This window comes from Hemiscyllium ocellatum, chromosome 30 (assembly GCF_020745735.1).
Source record: "Hemiscyllium ocellatum isolate sHemOce1 chromosome 30, sHemOce1.pat.X.cur, whole genome shotgun sequence".
NCBI lineage: Eukaryota > Metazoa > Chordata > Chondrichthyes > Orectolobiformes > Hemiscylliidae > Hemiscyllium > Hemiscyllium ocellatum.
Window position 1 is genome coordinate 32,464,038 of NC_083430.1, and position 6,000 is coordinate 32,470,037.

Sequence of the window (6,000 nt, forward strand, 5' to 3'; positions counted from 1 at the left end):
GTGGAAAAGCTGTTTCACAGATTAATTGTGAAAAAGTCGAGCACTTTGATTTTAGATGGCTACGTGTAAGCACTAAATGGCAGCATTAAGAAAGGATATCAGCAATGTATGAATTCACAGAGAATTACAGATCATTCTGTTATAACGCACATTTCATTCACACAAATTCGCTGTAACGTGATTGATGAATTCATTTCAAAAGCATGACGTTTTAAAGCCTGTACTGGTTATAACGTGCCTCCAGCCCCATGAGTTTGAATGGTGCTGCATCTACATGACTTTCTTATAACACGGGGTTGTATGAGAACAGAACTACTGCTTTATAGCAAAACAGACTGTGTATACTTTTTTTCTGGCTTTTGACACTGTTCTGCAGTTGAAGGCATGTACTGTACCTTTAAGAGAGAGTGAATACGTTTTTGCACTGAGAGCTTACAAACACCTGTCAGATGGTGAGAGAAATTGCCATCGAGAGAGTTACTGCCTTCGAGAGAGTAACTGCCATCGAGAGAGTAACTGCCATCAAGAGAGTAACTGCCTTCGATAGAGTAATTGCCATCGAGAGAGTAATTGCCATCGAGAGAGTAACTGCCATCGAGAGAGTAATTGCCATCGAGAGAGTAACTGCCATCGAGAGAGTAACTGCCAGCAAAACACTCTTTATCAAAAGTAGCTTTTCTTGTATGAAACGTCTTCACAATAAAAAGAAAGAAGATGACCCAGGGATACCTTCAGACAGAAGAAGACAAATACCCACGATAACAGCTGCTGTATGGTTTTGAAATTAAGTTGATGCAATTTTAATCTAGGTTTTTATTGCAACTGTATAGTGTTATATAGTTAGAGACAGATAATAAACAGTTAAGAGACGGGGGCTTAGAGTTGTAAATAGTTGTAGTTTAGTGTTCACTTTTAGAGTTAAGGAATAAATTGATGTTATTTTCATCAAATAGTGGAATTGGGAGTTCTCTGTCACTCATATTTTAACAGATTACGAGGCAAGATGATCATTTTTCGTTGTGTAGTTTAATTAACAAAAGGTTTAACTGCTGTGTCGTAACAGTTTGGGGTCTCGGGTCCGTGATTTGGATAGGCTTAGACAGATCTTGTCTGAGATTTGGACAGATTTGAACAGGTTTCAGGGTATGAAAGATCCCAGCAGATTTAAACACTTGCCGATTATTGTCCGAGATCTTTAAATAAAATGGAGGTGAGCCAATTTGTTGAACTCCGGTTACTTGTGTTTGGTTAAATTAAAAATGAGAGAAATGGCTGTAAAGATTCCTAAAGAAGTTGAGGAGTTTGAAGATGATTCCCAAACTTGCCGAGAAAATTTGGAAAGACAGAAATGTCCATACATTTAGAATTAGCAAATAGGTTAGAATTGGGTCAAACCAGGGACAAAAGTAAAGCTGAAACTGTAAGGGAATATATCAAGCATTTAGGTGTGTCTGAGAAACAAACCAATGCAGCAGAGTTAGAAAAACTTAAATTACAATGGAGGCAAATGGAGTTAATGGATAAAGAGAGGGAGAGAAAGTTCTTAGCTGAGCAAAGGGAAAGGGAGAGAGAAGAAAGAGAAAGGGAGAAAGAATTTAAACTTCAGAAGTTGTGAATTAGTCAGGAAAGTCAAGTTAACAGGATGGAGATGAAGAGAGAAGGTAGTGATATGTACAAGTATGTTAAAACATTGCCACATTTTGATGAGAAAGATGTTGAAGCCTTCTTTATATAGTAGAATCCCTATAGTGTGGAAACAGGCATTTTGGCCTAACAAGTCCACATTGATTATCTGAAGAGTAACCCACCCAGACCCATTCCCTTACCCTATTATCTTATATTTACCCCTGATTAATGCACCAAACCTACACATTCCTGAACACTCTGGGCAATTTAGCATGGCCAATTCACCTAACCTGCACATCTATGTATTGTGGGAGGAAACCAGAGCACGTGGAGAAAACCCATGCAGGCACGGGGAGAATATGCAAACCCCACCCAGTCTCCCAAATCTGGCAACAAACCCATGTCCCTGACAATGTGAAGCAGCAGTGCTAACCATTTCCACTGTGGTAAAGTGGGACACATAGGCACAGTGCTGGTCATTAATGAAAGGCACTGTGGAAAAAGCTGTGGTGAAAGAGGCTAAACCTGTGGCATGACTAAAAGTAGTAAAGGAAACCCCAAGAAAAGTCAAGGACCTGCAGAAGAGTGCACAGCCCAGGCAGGGGCTGGGTATGAAGTTAGTGCCCTATTTCTATAAAAACTGTGCCTCTGTGGGGAAAGTTTACTCAGAAAGAACAGGGGAGAAGGACAAGAAGTTATAATTTTCAGAAGTGCAGGATCTAATCAGTCTCTAGTACCAAGAGATGAACATATTTGTCTCTTTCTAACCTGTTACCCGAGAGAGTGGTAATTTGTGGGATAGGTAGACAGAAATTTTACATTCTCCTGTGTAAGATCAGGTTGGAGTACCAACTCAAGACTGGGGAAGTAACAGTGGGAGTGACTGACAGAGTGCCCGTTCCAGGAATACAGTTTGTTCTTGGGAACCATTTAACAGAATCCACAGTGAAAGTGACACCCTTTGTTGTGGAGAAGCCAAAGGAAGACCATGGAACTGAGGAGTTAAAAGAAAAATACCCTGTGAGTTTTTCCAGACTGTGTAGTAACAAGATCCCACTATCATAAGTCACAGCACCAAGTAAAAACTAAAGAGAAAGGTGAAGGAGTTGAAACTCAGTTAGTGGACACCCTGTTTGATGTAATGGTGCAAGAAAAATCTGAACAGGCAGAGGGTCAGGCAGAAGTGTTTAGTCCTGAAAGGCTAATGGACTTACAACAGAAAGACAAGAGAATAAAATCTATTTATACTGATGGACACAAGGAAGAGGTGTCAGAATGTATTCCTGAGGGTTATTATCTTAAAGATAGAATCTTTAGATGAAAATGGAGATTATGGCACGCTAGTACAGAGGGGAAATGTGCTGAAGTGCATTAGATTGTGTTGTCGGAAGCATACAGACATTAAGTGTTCCAGGTAGGACATGAACTACCAGTAGGAAGTCACCTAGGGGTAAGGAAGACCCAAGCCAAGGTACAAAAGCATTTCTATTGGCCTGGAATGCACAAGGATGTGGTTAACTTTTGCCGTAAGTGTCATACATGCCAAATGGTAGGTAAGCCACAGGTAGTAATACAACCAGTACCTTTGTTTCCAATTCCAACATTTGAAGAATTTTCACACAGGTTATGATTGATTGTGTAGGTGCCATCCCGAAAACTAAAAGTGTGAACCAGTACTTGCAAACCATAATGGATGTTTCTTCCAGATTTCCAGAGGCAATGTCATGATGGAGTATTAAAGCAAAAAGGATGGGAGAGGAGTTAGTAGCTTTCTTCACGCGGTATGGGCTACCCAGGGAGATTCACAGGTAGATAGGACAGTGAAGAAGGCATTTGATAAGCTTTCGTTTATTGTTCAGAGTATTGAGTGCAGGAGTTGGGACGTCATGTTGCAGATGTACAGGACATTGGTTAGCCACTGCTGGAACGTTGCGTGCAATTCTGGTCTCCTTCCCATCGGAAAGATGTTGTGAAACTTGAAAGGGTTCAGAAAAGATTTACAAGGATGTTGCCTGGGTTGGAGGATCTGAGCTACAGGAAGAGGCTGAATAGACATGTTATTAAGTATCTGTTCAGACATGTTATTAAGTATCTCTGGAATTAGTGGGGCTTGAACCCTGGTACTGGGAGATGAACACTACAACTGAGACACAAGAGTCGTTAATCCAATTTCTCTAATAGATATTTTCTAGATCAACCTCTTCAGAGATGTTATTATATACTTCTGGAGCAGCTGCGATATGATCTGACACAGGGACATGCCCATTGCACCACAAGACCCCTGAATCTAATTGTTTTCATATCGTATTTCCATTATAGATTTCCGCAGTTTCCCTACAGTTTTTAGTTCTCCATTTTTCCTCCTCTCCCTTTTTTAATAAGGAAGTTATACTTGTGACAACATTTTCAACATCTTCCAATTCCTGCATACTTGGGGAGGTAGGGATGTCAACAACATCAGAGACAAACATCAGAGGGAAGTCTGCCATTTTCTCCTGGTAGATGGAGTCAAGCCATTTTTTCTGAAACACAAGAAAGTGCTTCTTTCAATCTCCAAGAATTTCTAGAAAAAAAGTCATTCCAGATTAAAACATTAAATTAAAACAAACTATCACATTGATTTTGATACAGTAACATTGATGGTTCCGAAATGAAGGACAACCATATTAGTTCAACACTAACACAGAAAATTGGATAATTCTATGATCCAACAATCCATCCATTTAGGAATGTATATCCATGAATGTGAATGCTTCCAAAATCATAAACTCTGCATCAGCTAAGTGATGTGATTGCCTATTGTGAGCAATTTGTAGGGATCAATAGAAATGCATTACAAGAACATGTATATTACTTTCCATTTCACCAATGAAATTTAATTGAGGAATTTAAGTAATATGCTTTGACATTTTAAAAATGTCCATCATTTCAGTTTTGGGCAATCCACTGTCTGAAAGGGAATTAATTTCAGGTACTCAACTGTACCTACAAATATTTAGGCAATGTAAGAAATACATCACTGAGGACCATGAATGGTCAAGGTGCTCAATCACAACCAAATGATTTATCGGCATTTTTCTGCCAGTAGAAATAAGGGTTGGAACAGAAAATAAACTTCTCATTGATTTATACTGACCTACTTATTTCCTGTGATCTACAGCATTGCTCACCTTCTCTATAACATTTGCCATTGACATCATTGTGCAGATCTGGTGTAGCATGACAGCTTGTTGCAGGGTTTTGTTTCATATATTTAAAGGCGTAATGTTCCAAAATTGACTCCAAGGTTTCTCCATCCAACCTTTTTTGAAGGAAAAATGCATTTTTTCTACCACAATTCTGGGATCCTTTCACAAATTAAACTTAACATGAGGTGACTCAATTATAAATCAGAACTATAAGTCCATTCTAACACATTGATCCCTTTCAGTAGTGAAAGCCCTACCTCCTCCAACTCCAGGTACAAGTTCCCACCACTATCCCTGATCAGCCTTCACCTTACTCTGGCCATGCTCTTGTTCCTCACATAAATGTAGAATGCCTTAAGGTTTCCCTTAATCCTATATACTAAACCTTTTTCATGTTCTCCTAAGTGCATTCTTCTGTTCCTTCCTGGCTATCTTTTAACCATCTAGAGCCCAGTCTGAACCTTGCTTCCTCAACCTTGAGCAAACTTCCTTCTTGCTCTTCACTAGATGTTTCACATCCTTTGTCATCCAAGGTTTTTTCAACCTACAATCCCTTCCTTGCCTCAGTGACACAATCCTGTTCAACACTAAAAGCAAGTGCTCCCTAAACAACCTCCACATTTCTGTCATGTATTTCCCTGAGAACATCGGTTCCCAATTTAGGCACCCCAGGTCCTGCCTAATAGCATTATAATTTCCCCTTCCCCAAATAGATATTTTCCCATTCCACCTGCTCCTGTCTGTCTCTATGAGTATAGTAAAGGTGATCGCTATCATCCATAGCTGAGATCTCTATCGTGTAAATGCTCTCTCACCAAGAGATCTGACAGCTGGCATGGTTCGTTGCCAAGCATCAAATTCAATATGGCTACCCCTCTATTCAGCCTATCTTCATATTGTGTCAGGAACCTTTCCTGAGCACATCTGACAAAAAACTGCTCCACACAAACTATTTGAACAAAGGAAGTTCCAATCAATAGTACAGAAGTTAAGTCACCATGACAACAACCCTGTTATTTTTGCACCTCTCCAAAATCAGCCTTCCAATTTGCTCCTCTGTGTCTCTGTTGCTATTGGAGGGTCTGCAGAAAACTCCCAATAAAGTGACTGCTCCTTTCCTGTTTCTGACATCCACCGAACTCATAACTCGATCAAACCTCTTCAGCATTTCATTAACATTTTTCCA